General features: G+C 42.7%; 1 long non-coding RNA gene across 6 annotated transcripts in view; it reads right to left on the bottom strand.

Annotated features, from left to right (window-relative positions):
* LOC135184834 (uncharacterized) overlaps positions 1-22631 on the bottom strand; it is a 145123-nt gene that overhangs the window by 43395 nt on the left and 79097 nt on the right. For 5 of the 6 annotated variants that reach the window (XR_010306206.1, XR_010306208.1, XR_010306203.1 and 2 more), the window contains 2 exons: positions 21438-21565; positions 20336-20400 (listed from right to left, as the gene is read on the bottom strand). This is a non-coding gene — a long non-coding RNA (uncharacterized LOC135184834). Of the gene's footprint in view, positions 1-20335; positions 20401-20801; positions 20882-21437; positions 21566-22631 lie in introns of all 6 variants that reach the window. The other variant, XR_010306204.1, reaches the window with a different exon arrangement.

Here is a 22631-nt window from a genome sequence, read left to right as displayed (position 1 = left end):
GAATCTGGTGAAGGACAAAAACAAGAAGGGCTTCTATAAGTACTTAGGTGGCAAAGGGAAGGCAAGGGAACGTGCAGGCCTATTTGATGGGAGACCTGGTAACACAGGACATGAAAAAAGCCCAAGCCCCAGAAACTAAGGAGTAAAGCTGGAAGAAGGAATATGTACCCTTAGTAGAAGAAGATCAGATCAGGGTATTCTTAAACAATCTAGAGATATAAACATGTCCATAGCCCTCAATATGATGCACATGACTGTTGAGGGAGCAAAGACTTTTTCAGTAATCATCTTTGATCAGTCACAGCAATTGGGGAAAGTTCCAGTAGAAAGTAAATGCCACTCTTATCTTCAGGAAGGTCAAGAAGGGAGGATCCTGGGAAATACTTGAGTCTGGGAAGGTGATGGAGTAGCTAACACTGGAAACCATTTCCAGGAACACTAAGGACAAGAAAATCATCAGGGAGTAGTCAGCATGGCTTCACCAAGGGAAGGATATAGACAGTGGAACTTTAGTTTATGACATTATAAAATATTGGTTTTAATTAAAATCCCTTCGTAAGAAATGCTCTACTTAGTTCTCACAACATTACTCTCTAACACTCAGTATATCCCAAGTAGTTTAGCACAGTTCTTAAGCTTCCATTTCAGGGGTAAAGGAAACTGTTAAGCAAGTCAAAGATTACCTTCCATTAAGCTTGCCAGTTTGTAAACATGAAAGAAAACAAACACAGCATTTGACTGTGCTCTGATACTGGCTGATCAGTCTAAGCAAAAAGCAGGTATGACAAGTGTTCACATTTAAGTTATAGTCATTACCTCATGCTTCATCCCTTCTGTTGATAGCAACCTTGTCGTGCAGCCAAACAAACAACCAGCATAAACAAAATCGATCATTCTTCTTCTTATAGTACAGAGATGTACATAATAAACCTCATCAGTTCCCACAGAGATACACTTTAAACCAGCTAAGTTGCATCTAGGAAGAAGTGACGTAAACCAAAAATAGACTAACAGCATCTAAAGCTATTCTGTTGAGATGTCTGCAGCTGTAAATGGGTTGGTTTGGCTTTTTGAGTTATAGTTTGCAGACATATCTATACGAGATTATAGTTATGAGCTACTGTCATTTATGTTTAATGGATTTTCCCCGCTCTGCTACTGCAAGTTCCTAGTCTGGAGTTTCGCTTCTTGCCAGATCTAATCAGCTAATACTATGTTTTACAATATTTACTTGTTAGCTACTGAATTTTGCATTCTCAGACCAAGGAATGAAGAAGGGAGTGCTACACATTCGATTTGATTATGTGAAAACTGTCACTATTTTCATCTGTTTGTGCTACAGATATATTTGCCTTATGAAAGTCAAGAGGCTTATGCTGCTCCTGCGTCTCAGATAAACATTTTACTATCCCTATTTAGATGCAATTTAAAGCATAGCTCTGTTATCTTAACTTTACATGTTATTGCTTTCTTGATAGTCCTTACAGTTTCTGTTAGCCTATAGCCAGTCCAGCCCCATCTTACAACCCTCTCTCATGCAAAAAAAACTTCTTCAAGTGCTAATACATGTGAACTTTTCCATGGCCAGTAACTACCTTAGTTGATAATGAGAGCATGAAAAAATCTGAATCACCCCCTTCAAACAGCATCTGCATGTATTCTCTGCCGCTTTTATTGAATACTTGGCCACTGCCTAATAGAATCTAGAAGCAGTTTGGTGGAAAGCACATTTTATTTTCACCAAATTGCACTTGAAGTGACACCAGAAATTTGAATCAGTAGGGTAAGCTTACTATGGCTCTGCTTAGTCACCCCTAAGAGGCAGCTCTTAAAACACTATCACTTACCTGAACTAAGATTTGGGACAGTACAATGACAAAATTACCCTGGAGATTTCTATGTCTGATGTTAAATTCCCTGGACAGAGTTCATAAGATCACACTTAATTTGAGCAAGATGCATCATAGATTTGCATAAATAATACCTCTGTCATCCAAACAGCTGTCCACTGACACCATATTTGTGTAAGAACAGCACTGTAAGTGAAAACAGACAAAGTCTGATGTGGAGCTGGTAAGAAGTGTAGTATCTATAAGGTCAATAAAAGGAGCTTTTGTGTGGCGCAAGGGACTGCTGGAAAAAATTAGCCTGAAGGTAAAGGATGGAATTTCCAATGAGAGGAGAGCAGCTTTTAGCATAGATTGCAGATGAGCAGGACAATGATAGTTTGATGTGGTTTTTACTGGCCGTAATCCAAGACAGGCAAATACTAGTGCTGTGAACATTTTATCCATCTTAGTAACTTGGTTCCTCTTTGTACTGCCTGTCATTCAAAAGCACATGTTAAAGTACCGCAAAGTGCAACACATGACACAGATCAGCATCAAACATCTGTTGTGTAGCACACAGTAAAGCATGATACAGAATTTCTAAGGAAAACTGCCTTGTAAATAGGCAGGAAAGCTTTACTGTTTCTCTTCTGTAGGGAATTAAATTCAACTAAAAATCAAACTCTAAAAATTAGGAAAAGCATACATGGAAAGCAGGAAAGAGCAGCAGCGTTTTTTATTTCTCCCTGTGCCTACTTAACTCTAGTGTATTTACATTCAACAGCCAGCAGCTGCCTTTTCCATTGCCCCATCAATCACCCTACACAGCTTGACGAGGGCATTTCAGTGAGTGCTTCGTGACATGGAGTGCTGCCCAGCTCTTGGGTCCAGCTGTCTGTGCTCACAGTGGCAGGCAGTGCATTAAGATGAAGAGTAATTGTGCACCACCTCTTCCTACCTTGATTCCTGCAGGGAGGAGATTCAAGTGGGGAGAGCTGGGGCAAGGGGTGCCAGAAGCTCGACTGAGCTGTGTGCGCTGCGGCTGGCAGTGAGCTGCAGCTCTACTACATGTCTCACCAGTCAAAGAGTCAAGTTACAGCATGATTCAGACGTGTGGGGCAAAGCAGACTCAGGATATGTCGTAAGCCAGCTAAGACTAGAAAGGTGATCAGCCCTGTCACTGCTGCAAATTGAAACCATGATATAAGTGGAGGAGGGGATGACTGCATTATTAATAAATGACAGAGTAGCATCTGCAGAGTAGACAAATGCTACCAATCAAAGTTGCACTCTCTCCACTGACCTTAACACTCGAGGTAAACCAGCCAGAGGGTATAATCCCTGCTGACATTGCTCAAAGCTTCCCAGCCCAGATTTCCAGGGCGGGCCTTAAATACAAGCACAACAGATGCCTATACTGGGCAGCAAGCATTTTTACAAAGGTCCTTGACAGAACATCTGTCAATCCCTTCATCACCTCAGCGTTTCCGAGGTCAGCCACGCTGTGGACAGCACAGCTGTATGGCTGGAGCAGCCTCATCACTCCCTTTGGCCAATGCCACCTCACCTTAATGGTCACGAGCAAACTGCTTGTGATTCACTGATTCCTCAAGTGGTTTCTCTGATGTTTGAAGTAAACTTCTATACCTGCATTATAGGTAACACAACAACTTATTTTGTGATAAGCATTTGATATTTATATAACTGGAGATGAGAGGAAAAAATGACAGAAATAGCTTTACAGATGAGTCTTCTCATTGTCTAACAAGCTTTTCACTGTTTTTAATTTTCATTTCTCTCCGTGGTTGAGGGCACTTTGGAAAAAAAAGTAGAAGTCTATTCAGCAGTTTCCCACTCATAATTCAAGAAAGAGAGTCATGTATTATAATAGAGATAATTAGCTTTGACTGAAAATAATAAGCTTGGCACCAAATATCCCCCACTACTGCACAGAATAACCATTTATCGTCTTATATACTCTCCATCAAGCCTAATTACTGCAACAGTAATTACTAACCTGTTGAAAGAACAAAAGAAAATGCAACTAGCTCTGCACTGAAATATGAACAGCACTGCTGATATTAATAGGAAGCTCTTGGTTACCCCTTCTTAGAGCATGTGTACTTGCCATTCAGATCTCATCTCAATGCATCTGCTTGTAACTCCGAAAGAGGGAAATACATCCACAAATAGTCTGATTACAGTGGTTAGATCCCACCCTTTTAGGCCAAGTGTCTGGTTGGACTGAAGGAATGGCACCAATGTTTTGATTTCTGGGAAGCTAAGAGAGCAGTGCCAGTCTTGGGCTGTGTGCTGCAATGCTGCAGACTTCCATATGCTGGACATCTTTGCTTGCCTACTCTTCTGACCCTCCAAACCTCTCCCTGGCTGTTATTCTGTCTTTTCTCAACAGATATTCTGCCAATTATGCAAAAAAACCCCAACTAAACAAATGCATCCCTCTATGTTCAAAGAATAACATCATGCTTCAAGGCTTGGAAGTATAATCTTTATCTGCAGAGCTACACTGAGTTCATTACAGCATTTCTCCCTGGTTCCACCACATACCACTGATGCTTCTGATTAAATTCACTCACGGAGCTTCACTTCTGACAGCTGAGTAAGCCCTAGAAAAATGTGTGCAGCACCAGCCTCTTTTGCTGCTCAGGGATTCTTCAGGCCATAAAAGAACCTGGAAACCTTGAGAGGCTAGAGAGATGGATAGAGAAGAACCTAATGAAGTTCAACAAGAGTAAATGGAGGGTCTTGCACTTAAGAAGAAATAATCCCATACACTAGTAGAGGTTAGAGGTTGACCTGCTAGAAAGCAGCTCCACAGAGAAGGACCTGGGAGTCCTGGTGGATAAGTTCACCATGGGCCAGGAACGTGCCCTTGTGGCCAAGAAGGCCAAAAGTGTATCCGTTTCCCCTCTATTCTGCTCCAGAGAGGACACATCTGGAGTACTGTATCCAGAAGAGGGCCATGGAACTGCTAGAGAGAGTCCAGTGGAGGACTACAAAAACAGCTAGGAGACTAGAGCATCTCTCTTACGTGGGAAGGCTGAGAGACCTGGGACCATGCTGCGCAGAGAGATTGTGGACTTTCCTTCTCTGGAGACTTTCAAACCCTGCCTAGACGCAATCCTATTCCATCAAGATCCCTCATTAGAACCTATCCCTTTGTCTGTCTTTGCCAGTAAGAGTAAAGGAAACTGGTGCCTTGCAAACACTACCAGTCTTTTTCAAAATCTGGGCTGCCAAAAGTTGGTCTGCTTATCGAATCCAGGAACTGGAACAATGCCACACAGCATATGCAAGTGTTCACAGCTAATCAACCCAGTTGAAATTTCAAATATTGAGTATTCTGTGGGAAACTGTTCTCTATCAACCCACAGCATATAAACAACACAACCCTCCCACCTCCAAAAACCCCACCAAGCTAAGAAGTGGCTGTGTTTGCACAATGAATTAAAAGGCACAACCGAGAAAAACTCACAACCACTAATCTGAAGCACTCAGCAAGTGTGAGTTACAGTCTACCTCAAATAATGGGATTGGTTTAAACCAGGGTAAGTTTGGGACTTAGGAGTTTTTGACTTTTTGCCCTTACATTTTCAAAGCCTTAGTGCCATTATATTTCAGGGCTTTTCCACCAGAACCATGAGGCCTAGCACTTTCCTTTTCCCCCTCCACTTGTTAAATCATTACTTCTTACACAATAACAGCAGGTACAAACATTAAGGGAAACAAAAGAAAGACTCCAACAATCATTTCCAACCAGTATGTTCTCTTCCTCCAGTAGACATGCATTGCTAGAAAGCATTGAAGTCACTATGAGAGGGCATCCCAAAATTACAAAAGTATCAACCAATAGAGAAATCATGCCACTCCTGGTTATCCCATGGTCAGAGAGTTGAATAATGTATTTTTAAACTACAGGTAACACTTAGTAGCCTGATGGTTGTGTCGCTGGTGGGTTTGGTACAGTAGAATAGGTTAAAATCAGTGTTTTCTAGAACCTTTGCTTGGCTACATGCACTACATCAGTAGATTTTAAATAAATGCAAACACATTTTGACTTGCCCCAAATGCAGTACCTGAATATAATTGGATGTTGTGGTTTCATATTTCATTACTGAATTTAGAAGACATTTATATCAGGATCAGAGCCTAGCAGCTACTTACAAATGAAGTTGTAAATTAACATTTCAAACTTCAGTAGTAACTTCTTGAAACTGCTGAGATGGATCTGATCACTACTTAACAGCCCAAAAAAGTATTCATGTGGCGTTCACCATTTAGAATTAACACAATATCAGGCCAGGCATGAGAAGCTAAGAGAATGAGTTAGAAGTAAGGCTTGATGTGCAGGCCGGACCCAGGTCTTCTAGAAGTCTTCTGCTTCCCAGAAGCCTTGGCTAGTGATGTGAGCAGAAAGCTTCCTTAGTGCAGCCCTCAGATAACTACCCACTGCTAAGGACGTCGATGTAGATGAGTGGAAGCTGGTAAAAGCAAGAACCGGCAAGAGAAAGAGCCTTCCTCAAAACCCAAGGTGTCCATACTGAACAGACTCTCAGCACTGCAGGTCAAAGAGGAAAAATATGCTTCATCAGGTAAGTCATTGGAGGTCCCTTCCCCATATAACAACAAGCGTGACCAGAAAAAGTGATGGGTGGTGGTAGCAGGTGACTTATCTTTTAAGAGGTACAGGGGCACCCATCTGCTCACCTGACCCAATCTCTGGAGAGATCTGCTTGCTTGGGACTCATATCAAAGATATAACAGGGACTACCCTGCCTTGTATGTCCCACTGACAACTAATCAATGCTGCTGTTTCATGTGGGCACCAGTAATACAGCCAAGAGTAATCCAGAGGTGATCGAGAAAGATTACAAAGCACTGGGAGCAGCAGTGAAGGACAGGGCCAGCAAAAGTCTCTTTCTGGCCCTTCTGAGGGCTTTTGGAAGCTAGGAGAGGGACTCTCATGTGCTGTGGGCAGACAGCTTGTTGGTGGGCTGCTGAAATGGCATGGATGAAGCCAGCATCCTCAGCAGCCACCCACACTCCCGTAAAACACTGCTTTACAGAGTGTGAGCCATCAGAAGCATGGTGACCAGGATGGGCAAACAAAGCACAGCACATCAGACAGGGCACAGTGCCACAGTTTGCACACAGCTTGTGCAGAAGAGTGTGTGGGAAGAGTGCTGAAGCTCTGTGGCAGATGATGTGACATTGCAGCCACTAGTTAGCTGGAGAAAGGGCACTGAAATCTCCCTGAATATAGACAGTTGAGCATAAGGGCTCTACCAAAAATGGGGGGGTACATACCTCAGGATCAAATCCACTGCTCCATCAAAGCCCCAGTGATGTCCGACTTAGCCACCCAGACAAAACTGGTAATAAAAGAGATTTCAATACAGACAGTAGACTGTAGTGATTGCTCAAACACTCCTGTTGATGAAAAGGTATGTTCCTATACAAAGTGTGCACAGCTTGATGATATCTTATGCGAGGTGTTGGAGTTACAAAGAAACTGGAGAGAGGATGCACAATATTGGTAAAGCAGAGGTGGAGGTAGGTGGTTTCATAAGCACTTTCCTGTTGAGGACACCACTGCAAATGAGGAACCTTGGACACTTGTGACCCACAAATGCAAGACTCTGTTTCAGTCTCCACTTCCCACAATTACAACTACAAATAGATAGGAGATTTTAACAACCACAGACACCCACGAACAAGGACTGCAGGAAGTAACTGTAAAAGCAGCACACAGTAAACACTGCAAATGCCAAACCAAAACAAGTGAAAACCCCCTGACTAGTAGTGGGTGTAGTGGGTGATTCTCTGTTAAAGGGCGCTGAGCAAGTCATCTGCCAACCTAAGAGAGTTGCAAGTGGTCTGCTGCCTCCTTGGAACTAAGATCAGAGACATTACTGAAAGGGTAACACAACTGATCAAAAGCATAGACTACTATCCCTTTTTGCTCTTTCATGTGGGCATGAATGATACAGCAAATCAGAAGCTGAGCAAAATCAAGAAGGACTACAAAGCCCTAGGAGTAAAAAAAAACAGTTGCACAAATTGTCTTTTCTACAATCCTGCCAGCTGGAGAAAAGGGAGCAGCCAGAACTAGATGTAGAATGCACATTAATGTCTGCCTACATGGCTGGTGCCATCATGAGGGCTTTGGTTTTTATGACATTGGGACATTCTTCAATGAGTATAATCTATTAGAAGGGGGTGAAATACACTGTCTTTGGTAGCAGGCTGGGCAACTTACTGAAGTGAGCTTTAAACTGAAGGATTTGGGGGGTAGGGTCCAAAATGGAAGTAGTTACATCAGCACATCCATCTAGGGAATATATCAGGTCATCCAGACTTTCCACAAAAGCTCCCTAGCTACCATCAAAGATAACAACCAGAAGGCATACCATCCTGGGGCTGTGTATGACTATGACATACCCTCCCGCTCTCCTCCAGCAAAACTTGCCAGGTAATTACAGGTTGGTTAGCCTCCTCTCCATCCCTGGAAAGGTGGAGCAGTTTACTCTTGGTGCTATCTCAAAGCATGTTGAGGAAAAGAGGCTTTTCAGGAGTAGTCAATATGAATTCACCAAGGGGAAGTCGTGCTTGACCAATCTGATAGCCTTTTATGGCAGCATAACTAGATGGATAGATGAGGGGAGGGCAGATTTCAACAAGGCTTTCAAGCACTGTCTCTCATGGCACCCTCACAGCCAAGCTTAACAAATCCAACTTGGATGGTTGGGAAATGGTTGAAGGACAGGGCTCGAAGAGTTGTGGTCAGTGGGACAGTCTAGTTGGAGGCCTGTGGCTAGTGGTATCTCCCAGGGGTTATTACTGGATTCAGTCCTAATGAATGATTTAGACAAAGAAACAGAGTGCACCCTCAACAAGTTTTCTGACTATATGAAACTGGGAAGACTAGTTTGACATGCTAGAAGGCTGCCCTGCCATCCAGAGGGACCTGGACAAGCTGGAGAGGTGGGCCCAGGTGAACTTCATCAGGTTCAACAAGAGCAAGTGCACGGTTCTGCACCTGGGCTACAACAATCCTCACTACCAATGCAGACTAGGAGATGAGGTGATATAAAGCAGCCTTGTGGAAAAGAACCTGGGGGTGCTGATGGACCAGAGGCTGGACATGAGCAGACAGTGTGGGCTTGCCACCCAGAAGGCCAGTCATATGCTGGACTGCATTAAAAGATGCATTGCCAGCAGATCCAGAGAGGTGATTCTGTCACTTTGCACTGGTGAGACCTCACCTGGAGTACTGTGTCCAGGTCTGGAGCCCTCAGTATAGGAAGGACATGGAATTGATGGAGTAGGTCCAGAGGAAGGCCACGAAAATGATCAGGGGGTAGAGCACCTCTGCTACAAAGACAGTCTGAGGGAGCTGGGTTTGTTCAGCCTGAGGAAGAGGAAGCTTCAGGGAGACTTAATAGGAACTTTCCAGTACCCGAAGGAGGCCTACAAGAAGGATGGAGAAAGACTGTTTACAAAGGTTTGCAGTGATAGGATGAGAGACAGTGGCTAAAACTAAAAAAGAGTAGTTTTAAATTGGATGTTAGGAACAGATTCTTTACTATGGGGGTGGCGGAATACTGGAACAAGTTGCCCAGGCACGTGGTTGGGGCCCAATCCCTGGAGATATTCATAGTGAGGCTCAACAGGATTCTGGGCAGCCTGATCTAGTTGAAGACACCCCTGCTTGCTGCCAAGGGGATTGGACTACATGGCCTTCAGAGGTCTCCTCCATCCCTGACCATTCTATGATTCTATGACCTAGACAGGCTTAGACAGCTGGGTGGGAAATAAGATAGCAAACTTCAGTAAGGGCAATTGCAAAGTACTGCATCTAGAAAAGAACAATCCCATGTATCAGTACCACCCTTGTCCTCATGGGGGAGTTCAGCCACCCTGATAGCTGTTGGATATCAGTCTAAAAGGTTCCTGGAACCTTCTATGATGGTGTAACTACATCAGTGGGCAAGGGAAGACCAACAGATGTCATCTGTCTGGACTTCTGTAAAGCCTTTGACACAGCAGCCCTCCAACATCCTTCTCTTTAAGCTGGACAGATATGGATTTGATGGATGGACTATCCAGCAAGTAAGGAATTGGTTGGATCATCATATGCAAAGGCCAGTGGTCAATGAGTTGATGTCCAGACAGAGCTGGGTGACAAGTGGTGTCCCTCAACGGTCTGTACTGGGACCAGTGCTGTTCAATATTTTCATCAATGATATAGACAGTGGGATTGAGTGCACCCTCAGCAAGTTTGCAGACTGACTGATGCAGCTGATATGACTGAAGGACAGAATACCATTCAGAGAGACCTGGACAGGGTGGAGAGGTAGGCTGAGGAGAATCTCATGAGGTTCAATAAGTCCAAGTACAAGCTCTTGGACCTCAGTTGGGGCAATCTTTGACATCAGTACAGGCTGAGGAATAATGACATTCAGAGTAGCCCTGCAGAAAGGACTTAGGGGTACTGATGGATGAGAAGATGGATATGAGCCAACAATGTGCACTTGCAGCCCAGAAAGCAAATTACATCCTGGGCTCCATCAAAAGAAGCATGACCAGCAGGTTGAGAGAAGTGATTCTGCCACTCTACTCTGCTCTGGTGAGACCTCACCTTGAGTACTGTGTCCAGCTCTGGGGCCTCCAACACAAGAGAGATACAGACCTGCTGAAGTGGGTCCAGAGGAGAGCCACAAAGATGATCAGAGGGCTGGAGCACCTCTCCTACAAGGATAGGCTGAGGAAGCTGGGTCTACACAGCCTGGAGAAGAGAAAGATTAGGGGGAACCTTATTGTGGCCTTCCAGTACCTGAAGGGGGCCTATAGAAAAGCTGGAGAGGGACTATTTATAAGGGCATATGGTGATAGGGCATCAGACAGCTGGACCAAAGTAGATTAGATTAGATTTAGTTATTTACTATGAGGGTGGTGAGACACTGAAACAGGTTGACAGCAGTTGTGGATGACTTATCCCTGGAAGCGTTTAAGACCAGGCTGGATGAGGCCTTGAGCACCCTATTCTAGTGAGAGCTGTCCCTTCCCATTGCAGTGGGGTTGGAACTTGATGATCTTAAGGTCCTTTCCAACTCAAAACATTCTATGATTCTTTGAAATGCCATCTCTCCTGGACTGAGCTAGAACAGAACTGATTCTGTTCATTGATTTCACTTTTCAGCTCAGTGTTCTCTAAGTAACAGCACTTTCTGAAACTAATGGCATGCTTTCACAGACACTGTCTGATTTTGCCAGTGATAATGCTGATGTTTAGAGTTAGTACCCAGGCTTGGTGTGCAGACTAGATCTTGTGTGCTGTGATGGGGTGCAGTAAGAGGTGGCACCTGCAGGGAGGAGTGGACAAAAAACAAGTGACTTTAAACTGACCAACAAGGGATTTAGTTCCATCTACATATCATATTCAGTATAAGGCTTAGTGATCATGAGGGTCAAGCCTCTTCTGCAATGGTCTGCATCCAACAAGGACTCTAACCATTCTCCTGACGTTGATCCCAATCTACATCTTCCTGAATCCAGTTCCAGAATCCAGCTCCTGGATCAGGCACTCATCTGTCACTGAATCCAGAGTGAGACTCCCTCAGTGCCTGCCCACTGCATTTGTGGTGACAGTGACGTAATGACTATCAGGAGGGATTTGGTTCAGTATTGTTTTTCATCTACTTATATCTACTGCATTTTCTTTACATTATTTTCATTAAATCTGTTTTAATTTTCTTTTCCAACCCATCAGGCTCTCTCCTTTACTCCCTTTCTCTTCCCTTCTGGGAAGAGAGAGGGGTTAATAGCGCCTGTCACTTGTCTAAGGGCTGGCCCAGCCCTGGCCCTTGACAGCTGCAATGGGATTGTTTACAAATTGCCAATTTTCCCACCTTCTTGATTCATTCTTTGCTTAACCAGTCCACTGCATTTTTCTGAGATCTCTTCCGAACAGCACTTCTCTGTCATCCACAATACACTAACAGAACCATAAAAAAACAAGAAAGAAAAAAAAAACCCCAATGAGTTGTAAGTTGTAAGCATTGTTCCATTCAGAGAACATCTCTAAAGGTATTCAAAGACAACAGGAGTTTAGCATGTCTAGGATTTATATAGTTTGACTTTTTACTCTTCCGGAAACTGCTTTGACATGTTCCAAACTAGTTTGCCTTAGCCTGCATGAGTCACAGTGAAAAAGCCCACTCAGGAAGCAAAAAAAAAAGTCAAAAGAAAACATGAGCAAACCTGTGTTTGGCAAAAGCAGAAACTCAAGCATGTCCAAACTCTGGGAATACAGACCTTAACTTCAACTGTATTCCCTATGTCTACAATAGGTCTCAAGAGGCTAGCTCATGTAATTGTTTCTACTTAAAATTATGCTGTTTGGTCACTGTTTAGATGCTTTCAGGAAAGGAAGTGGTTTCCAGAGACAAAGAAAAATGGAGTATAATTCATTCTGTTTGGAGTTGTTACTTTCCTCAGTAATAAATACACCTTCTTTAAGGACGTTGGAAAGTCTTGCCATCTCAGTGCCCAGGTATGCTCCAAAGAAGTCACAAAATTTATTCACATCTACCTCCTCTACATATGTACAAACATAACTTCTGGCTGAACAGAAGCTGCAAGACTCAAGATAATAAAAGAAATGTTCCGTTTTGCACGGATCCAAACTTTTGGTCATACCCAAAATAGATACAAAATACAGGTTTAAGGTTCAATACAAACATTTTTAGCATCTGATTCTTCTGCCTGGATTTTCTCTTCAAGATTCACATAAGTATCTCTGTTAATATCTCACAGAAAGTATTTTCAGACTAGGTGGATTATTGGGTTATCTGATGTAAAACAATCACAGCCATCCTATTTTACAAGATGAGCCACACAGAAAATATAAAGCACCAAGGAGAAAACCACTGGAAATGCTCTGCCCACATATTGCTGGATTATTAAAGCCCTACCTCTACTGTAATCCACACAAAACTGCCAGGCTCCCTCTTCCCCTTGGTACTGCAACCATCTCATCCTATGGATTTTCCAGTCTCTTTACCCACATAGGTCTGTAGCTAAAATCTTGAAATCACTGCCTGCTCCTTGGCATTAAAGGTACCTCCCACAGGGATTAATATCAGTAGTATACAGATACAAGGAGGTCTTTACATTTCTCTGCTCTAAACAATACTGCAGTGGTCTAACATAGCTACAAGTGTTTCCATTGTCCTCTGAAAATAGTTAATTCTGTGCCTTCCCTCTTTGAGATGAGAAATGTGTTGCTTAAAGAGTCATGCCCTAAAGCAAACATATCTTCCTTGATTAATACATTTGTACCAGCCAAGAAAAATTGGCTGCTTTTACTGGCACTTTTGGGCTTCCAAATGTCCTGAATGGATCATCTTTTTTATTTTACATCTGAGTAACTGTGATAAGACTGTATAGTAGCCTTCAGTAGCTGAAGGGGGCCTGCAAGAAAAAGATGGTGAGGGGCTATTTGCAAAGGCACATAACAATAGGACAAGGGGCAATGATTTAAAACTAGAGAAGGATAGGTTGGACACTAGGAAGAAGTTCTTTACTATGAGAGTGATGGGGGCCCCATTCCTTGCAGACATTCAAGGTCAGGCTTGATGGGGCTCTAAGCAACCTGATATAGTTGGGGATGTCCCTGCTTACTGCAGGGGAAGTTAGACTACATGACCTTTAAAAGTCTCTTCCAACCCAGTGCATTCTATGATTCTATAATTATGGATCTGCAGCTTCTTCACTTTCAGCTGTCAGTTCAGACATAAGGTCAGCTCTGCACCAAACGACCCAAACTCCTGTATGCCTCAGATCCACTGAAACCATCTAAGAACTCACGTATCTGGATTCTTTTTTTTTCTTTTGGGTCACAAATTAACTTTCACATTTCCAAGCTTGTCTCATCTGAACTAGACAATAAACCCCTATCCTACAGATCACTGTCAATAACGTCACGTCTAAGTACAGCTCAGTAAATTTCCACACTTCAGTGTACACAGTGTCTTTGTTCAAAGCACAGACTTCTGTGGCACAGAAAGGGAATTAACACCTCTTCTTCCACGACAGAGCAGTTGCTTCAGGCTAATACTGACCAACACTAAACACAGTTAAGTAGTGCAGCCTGTCACGAGTAAATAATGGCAGTGCTGCCAAACCTGTATCAGAACATCCAGGAAAACTATTTCATGCCTCTGACAAATACCATTTTTAAGGTATGTGTCATGGTTGTGACAGAATATCCCAGTCGTACACCAGCAAGTCCCAAGAAAGCTCCATAGGTGTTTTCACAGCTATACAAAGGGTATCTCTTTTCAGAGTCTTAATAGGTATTAAACAACTGCATGAAGGAAGTGTAAAATGGAAGTATTTCTTATCACTGCTTATCAATATCTACAGGAAGGAGGTCATGAGGATGGGGCCATACTCTTTTCTGTGGTGCCCAGCAACAGGACAGGTTACAGTGGGCAAACATGAAAAGTTCTTCCTTAAGAAAAAAAACAACCTTTACTGTGAGGGTGCCAAAGTATTGGAACAGGCTTCCCAGAAAGAGGTTGTGGAATCTCCTTCTCTGGAGAGATTAAAAACATGCCTGGACGTGTTCCTAAGCAATCTGCTTCAGCAGGGGGCGAGACTAGAAGGGGTCCCCTTCTAACCCCCACCATTCTGTGACTCTGGGATCTAGAGGTGGGTGAGCGGCAGCTGGTTTGCTACACATGGAGTGTGTGCAGCTTTACATAGGGGTGCCTAGAGCTGAAGTTCCTGGAGCTATTTAATGTGTATACAATATTCTTGAAAAATCAGACTTGTTACAATAACAGGGATAAAAATTTAGTCTATAACTACCAGTGGGTCTTCAACTCCAGCATTCCTAAGACTTCTCTGGAAACAGAAATTACAAGTCCAAGTCATGTGAACTTGTCTGTGAGGTCACCAAAGATTAGATACAAAAATCTAAGATTTCCCTCCCCCCCACATGTGGTCAGAATGATGTCCATCCAGGCCCAACTCTATTAGCTTTTCTCTGCTTTTGTGACCTGGGCGAAATGTCGACAACATGCACCATGCACTACAGCCTTCTTTCCCTGCAACTCACAACTTCTGCTTGTCAAAGGGAAGGCTGCTCTGCCCAGAAGAAACAGGACTATGTGCCTGGAGAGGCAGCAACCCCAAGCATAAACCACTTTCTACTGGCTGTGCGCATGCCTATGGTGTGCTAATCCAGAGCCTACCCAGAAGACTCTTGATGACACTACATTAACCCCAAACCCTGCCTGCCCGCTCTGAGCCAAGCATAAATGCCACTTCCAAACAGGGCTTGTTGCAAAGTTGAAATAAACAGCATTAGAAAATGGGTTGATCTGGAGCTGGAGTACAAACACTGGGTTTGTACTTTTCTTGATCCCCAGAGGACCTGAGACTTCTGATGCATCAAGAAAGAAAGTGGATGTTTTAAGCAGCCTTTTAACCCACTGGCTAGATGGGGTGGGGGGAGCAAAAGCAGTCGAAATGGATGCTGCCTAACAACAAAATCTGTGAACTCTGACCTTCTGTCTGAAGATGAAAGCTGAGTTAGATGACTTTGCTATGGATGTTATTAAGGCAGCTTTTAAGGCTACCCTGCTTGAACTCTGGGTTGCACTTCAGTACTGTAAACAATGGCCAGAGGGAGAGTTAAGTGAGTGGAAGTCCAAAACCTAAGAAGCGTTTTCAGCAGCAGAGAATATTGATCACAGTGAGAAACCATTTATGCCCTGAAGGGCCATCAGCTGTCACAATTTCTCTGGCTCTGGAGCCATATTTAGGTGCCTAATAGGAGTTAATTAGCATATTCATTAATAGGTGGGTGGAGCTCTGTCAGTCTCAACAGACAGGGAACACTGACATCAAAATAGACTAATTAACATAATTTGAACTAGTCTAAAGTCAAGATTGGTAGCAAAGACAGAAACTGCAGAATCATATCAGATGGCATAACATGTATTAATTGAGTATGCTTCCAGCAAGGGGCCAGAAGCAAGTACGCAGTATTATCTGACTGGTCAGTTAAACTAGCACCCAGAAACAGCAGCTAATTGATAAAGGACTTAATTTTCAACTCATAGCCCTCTGAAAAAACAGTTTATATCTTATCTAAAGCAGTTCTGGAACACTGTTTTATCTCTGGAATTATCTGTAGATGGCTTGTGGCAATGCCTTCCACAGGCTTAATATGTATTATATAAGACTGCATTGCTTGAATCAGCTTCGAGTTTCCTGCATTCAGTCTTTTTCTTGTGTAACTTGAAAAAAAGAATAGCTTCATTCAATTCACACTTTTATGCAACTCATTAATTCATCGTCAAAAAGCTGAAATTTAGTTGTGGCCTCAATTCCAAGAGATCCTGGAGAGCACTCAGCTCAGAGACAGATCCACTTCTTCCCTTCTACTGAGCTCCCAGATGCCTGAAAATGCTCCCGCTATAAACATTTTGCTAGAGCAGATACAATATAATTTTCACCTTGTAAGTCCACTGGTAGGATAAGCAGATTATAAACCAAAAAAGCCCTCCACACAACTGCTCCCAAAAAGCCCCAGTTCAGTCCAAACCCAGCAATTAAAAACCACCAAACCCAAAAAACACCAAACAAAAAAACCCACAAACGCCAAAACTGCTAGTATCATCCTGAGAGGGAGCAGGGAAAAGGAGAGAGCAAATGGTTCCAAAGTGAGATCCTAGCAAATGGGAATGAGATCTCACTTGCTGGCATGCACTTCAGTAAACAGGTTGCATGCTACACTCTGCTTCCCCACCACATTCCAATTCAAACGCCGCTCACATACGGAGTGTGAATGTTCTTGTTCAAATCCCATAAGGTTTTTATTTCCTTTGCTTATTGACAAAACAGTAAAAACACTATGTTGAACAATTTTGCTACAAGAAAACAGCAGTTTGTCAGAACGATTGAATCAGGCATCCCTCAATGGAAAAAAACCACCGTGCTATTAGGCAGTGGAATGTAACAGAGAGAGTTCATTATATGGATACTGAGAGACTGCATCATTTTCTGTGAAAAGGTAGCATTCATACAAGCTGTACAGTATTACAGGCATACGAAAATTACTTGAAAAGGGAGTAGAGCATGATGTTGAGAGGTTAAGTGGGGTGATTCCCCTTTATCTCCTCAGACAATACAAAACAAGTTGATAGGCAAGGAATCTGAAAGGCAGGGAATTTACCAACAACAAAAGGGATTTTTTTTTATTCAGTGCATGATAAACAAGCTATGAATCCTGCAGTCTTAAAACATTATTAAAGCCAAGAGCTTATCAAGATTCAAAATGAGATTTTTGTGTATGCACACAACAGGAAAGCTGGCAGTAGCTCAGAGAGGTAGGTTCTTTGAAAATTTCCGATGAGACCTAGAAGCTAAAGTTCTACTTTCAAAACCTATTTAAACACAGAGTGATTACACTTGCATGAATAAACACTACTTCTGTAATTGACTTCATTCAAGACTCTGCTGGTGCTAAAAGCCTCTTAACTGAAACTTGCCCTTCTCTGGCTCTGCTTCTCTAGGTGGCAAATCCAGCTACCATCCATGTCTGCCGCAGGTTTCCTGTGGACATTATTTGTGGTGCCTACATCTACAGTAACCTTGGATGGTGTGAGCATATGTAGCATCACAATTGATGCCCACTGGTAAATTCTCCAAGATACAAATTCTAGACTGTTCAGAGGCCAGAAAGATTTTACTTTGCATAAACGCTTCTTATACAGAGGAACTCCAATGCTTCCCCTTGCAGAAAAGGATGCTAACCATCAGGTTTCTTTGGTCTCACCAGTTCATTTCTCTGCCTCTGCTCTAAACAGCAGAATCTGGAGTTCTCTTGAAGGCTTTTGTTTTAGCTGCTTGCAAGCAATATTCACTTGCAGCTCAGAAGCCAACCATAACCCAGGCTGCATCAAAGAAGTGTGGCCAGGGACGGGATTCTTCTGCTCTACTCTGCCGTTGTGTCACCCTACCTGGAGTACTGTGTCGACTTCCAGTCTTCCCAATACAACAAAGACATAGAACTGTTAGAGGTGGGCTGGAGCACCCCCTCCTATGAAGATAGGCTGAGAGAGTTGGAATTGTTCAACCTGGAGAAGGCTCCAGGAAGACCTTAGAGAAGCCTTCTAGTATTTGAAGAGGCCTACAGGACAGCTGGAGAGGGACTTCTTATAGCGGGTCAGGTACCAGGGGATGTGTGTTTAAGAGTCTATTCTTGCTCCACTAAAAGTTTATGCAAATTTGGAAAAGATAATGACTGTACCCCTTCACTCAGCAATGCCTACTGGCATGGCAGCACTGGTTAAAAAAATAGGAATTCAGAGCCTCTTACAAAATGGATGAAAGCCTGAAATTCATTCTGTGATATAAGATGCTGCTTTGGACACACAGCTTTCAGGTAGACATGCCTAAGTCTTCTCATGCAGTTAAGTCTCCCAGCAAAGCCCAAAAGAATTTCAACTGAACAAAAGGCAGACTTTTTGTGATTACAAACTACAGACGTTTTTTAAACAAAGAAAACTCAAAAGCAACTTATATACCTCTCTACAACCTAATCTCTATGTGCATACACACAGGTCCTTGGTTATACTTGGTGCTGGGAATTGCACTTTTCCAGGCTTAAGATTTCATGATGCGAGCACAATGTGAGGTATCCTTACACAATACTATTAAGCTCACTACTTATATGACTCTATCATGTACTCAAACAAAACATCCACTTGCTGTTGTTGCAGAAATGGACATGCATTTCTTTCATAAAAGAACTTATTTTTCTGTTCCAGACAGAGTCTCTCATTCATAGATAGGAAGTGGTTCCTTGCTGCAACCACTGGTTGCCTTTAAAATATCAAGTAAGTGGGGAGAGAAGTGCTCAAGGGTAGTAACAAGCAAGTCTCTCCCCTCTCACCTGCTTCTTGAATAGCTTTACCATAATTTTCACCAAAGCAGAGGAAATTACCTTTATTCTTCTACGTCCATGCAAAAAGTACATAATTGTTTCTTCTGTCACAGACTTTAGGGAGACAAAAAGAAAACTCCCCTTTGCAAAAAGACAAAAGTAGCAGTGGAATGACATAAATGCTTCTGTAAAAGTGACACTGAGGGTTGTCTTCTTACTACTAAAAAGACAAAGCACTTACATGAAGAATTAGTCCACACTATTAAAAAGTATTATCAGCTTTCATTAGAGCATCACGGGCCAGATAATTTACATAAATAACCCTACTGAAAAGAATTTTTTTCTCATACAGGACCTTAAAGATCATCTAGTTTTAACCTCACCTTGCCATAGGCAGAGACACTTTGTACTGGTCCATGTTGCTTAAGGTTCCATCCAACCTAAATTCCACAGTTCTAGGGTCAGAGCCTTCATAACTTCTCTACGTAACCTGTTCCAGTGCCTCATCACCCTCATGGGGAAGTATTTCTTCTTGATGTCTAATCTAAGTCTGGATTCTTCCCGCTTGAAGCCATTACCCCAAACCACTCTATGATTCTAGCTCTTGAACAACCAGAAAAAGGTTTATTCACCCAACTAAGAAGACACTGGTCCTGCTAAAATCAAAGCTGAGATGTATCTCTTAGTGTTGAGCCTGAGTTGGGAGCCTTTTCTCTGTCAAAGGACTACAGAAAACAGATTAATGTTACTTATTTGTACCCTAGTGCTGCTAATGGTTTTGATCGATGTTCATGCATTGTTTTGAGGATGCAGGTATTGTTCTGGAAGCCTCTACCCATCTCTCTTGGCAGACTATTTTCAGCATGGAGATAATTTCAAAATAGCTGTACAAAATTCAATGCAACAAGGCTAGAGAAAAGTGATTGTGATTATCTGCTGAGTACATGCATAAAGAGAGTAAATGGTTTAGATGTAGATACTTAAGAGACAGATCCCGTTTGCTGCCCACAATTATAACATTTTGACAAAATATGGAGATTTGCCAGAAAGGGTAGCAGCAATGCTGCATTGTTTGGCATTTTTATAATGTGTCCCCTCCACTAAATGTGCCTGCCTTGACTGAATAACCTCTAATCTGCATTTATATTCTTGTATCTTTATCTATTATGCATTACATGCACATGAAGCCAAGTCTCTGATCATACAGAGATGCTATTTAGAGTACACAAAACTTCCCTGGAGGGTTTCCATTTAGAGAAAGAAGCAGATTATCATAACTGTCATGCAATGGTAAAAAGAATACAAAAGGCTCAGCTACTTCCACTGCAGAGTATCAATGTCATTCATGCGTCCCTATTTTAATATATACAAGTACATCAGCATGGTCCTCCATGAAGAACTGGAAACAGGTTTCCAAGAACATCAGGTAGGAAGTAGCTTTTGTTCTCTCTCCTGCTGTTGTCCAATTTAAACAGTAAAGAACTTCAGATCAAAATTTACAGCAGTCTGTTATTTGACTCACCTGCAGTACCACAATTAGCGACTTCAGAAGGTTACACGCTGCCTTTCATTTTCAGCATGCTTGGTCTGCACCGAGGGAGGAAAAAAGGGCAATGTAATTAACTGATACAGCAATAACTGTATGTAGAAAAACAAAGGAGAAGAACTCAGCCAAAAGAAAAAACAAAACCAATTTTTTCCATGCAAACTCATGCTGCCTACCAATTTTCCTCAGGACAGAATGGCAGTTTGCAACAAAACACAGGTAACAGTTGTGCTGAAGGATTTGTGACTGGGTCTTGGCAAGGGACGTGAAGTGGAAGGGAAGTGTGTTGGTGGGGGGCGAGTCTCTGAATTCCGATGCATCTTACTCTTAACATTAATGCTGGGTCATTTATGAGATTGCACTTGCATGTCAGGTTATTCCCATGGGCCAGATGGAAACCACTCCAAGGGGAGCTTGTTCCCGTACAGAAAATGCTTAGTACCTCTGCAAATAGCCAGCTGGAAGCCCAACTCCTGAGACTGCAGAGCTGAAATTCACTCCTCTGGGACTCCATCAGTAGCCCTGGAGCGACAATCGTAACTTTTATTTTGGTTTGGGTTTTGTTAATAAGAAATAGAAATAACTGGTTTGCCTGAACACTTAGCAGATATACTACCTTAAGCTTCTTACCTTAAGATGTAAGTCCTCTAAGTCAAGAGAGCGTGTTTTGCCATCTTGGCTTTTATGGACAGTGCCACCGTAATAACTGGTCCAAAAATGTACATATGCTAAGGGATGAGGCCAAGGTATGTTCTTATAAACAGACCAGAAGGAAAGAGAAAAAAAGTATCTGGGGAGGTGATAAGGCAGAGCTTAGTGCTATGATCCTTGTGCTGTAATTTGCCATCAGCAGCACAGTTGGATTTGTTGTAATGCAAAGTGATACTGGCTCTTAATGCTTTGTAAACAAAACGGCTCATGATTCTCTCCAGTGTACTGGCCGGTTAACCTTCTGTAGTAGTGGAAATGAGGATATTCCACAATTAGTATTCTCCCGAAAGGCCCAGAATTTAATGGAAGCTTAACTTCTGGCTGCCTCATACTCCTCACAATGTTATCCACATCGAAGTCCACTTGCCTTTGTTTCTTTGCAGTTACTTTCCCTTCCACCAGGATGACACCTCAGAACACCCACTGGGTTGCTCTCCTGTGGTATGCTGGAAAGACAGTCTTTGCTAGTCATTCACTTCATGGCTTATCCGTGGCCTGGAAGGAAAGGCAGAGCAGGATGCTCTGATCAGTGAAGAGGATACCCCCTCCACTGAGTCTTTGGTTTTATCACTGCAGGAACTGAAAGGGACATTTGGCTCTTGGATCATCACCTTTGACTGCAGAGAATCGCAGGTGAGAAGAAGGTTGCTGTTTGCTACCCTGGAAAAGGAGCCATGAAGCTGCAGGAAACACTGGTGTGCCTTCTAAGATGACCCAGCAGGCCGAGTTCTGTCCCTTCCTCAATGTACACAGGTGTTGGTATTTTTTAAAACTTCAATTAGCATCTTAAAGTGGCTGGTATGAACCCAGCCTCTTCTGGTTTTCCTGGTATCTGCATGTATTTCTACTAGGAATTCCCCACAACAGGAGATACACACAGCGGGACAGAATCATCACAAATACATGGAAGACCTTGGTCCCCATGAAGCCTTGGCTTCACCTCTCTGTGCTTATATCTTGCATGCTAAACATGCATGCTAAAGTCTTTCTAGAGCATCACCTCAGTGGTGTGGCTTGGAGATACTGGGCCTGAGGAAATACTTCTGGATGCATTTTTTAATGTCTGGGGAAGTATAAACTTGGCATGTGGGGAAGGGTGCGCTGATATAGCAGTACCAGAAATCTCTACAGGACTTCAGGAAGGCTTCGTTCCCTCTTCACAGACTAAGCTATCATAGGTATGAGGTGGACAAAATCAGAGGCTGCAAATAATAACCACACTGTCCTGTACAAAAGAACATGTGGCTGGACTGTTTGTCTTCAAGTTTACAAGCATTTTCTCAGCCTCATTTTCCATAATTTCCCTCAAAAAATTCTCTCCTTACCTAAAAAGAGACAACAAGCATTAAAGATAAAGAATTCTATATTTTGTAGCTATACAGAGGCTAACATATTTCTGGCTTAGAATAGTCAGGTGTAGAACGGTGTAAAAGGAAACATTTGGTACCTAATGAGATGTTACATGCTTGTATTTGCAATGAAAGTATACAAATTCAAGAGGAAAATGGACTTGTGGCCTGAAGCCAGGAAAATCCACTGAGCAATGGGTTGATCTTCAGGC

The sequence above is a fragment of the Pogoniulus pusillus genome, chromosome 21, assembly GCF_015220805.1.
Source record: "Pogoniulus pusillus isolate bPogPus1 chromosome 21, bPogPus1.pri, whole genome shotgun sequence".
Taxonomy (NCBI): Eukaryota; Metazoa; Chordata; class Aves; order Piciformes; family Lybiidae; genus Pogoniulus; species Pogoniulus pusillus.
This window is presented reverse-complemented; position numbering and strand designations above follow the sequence as displayed.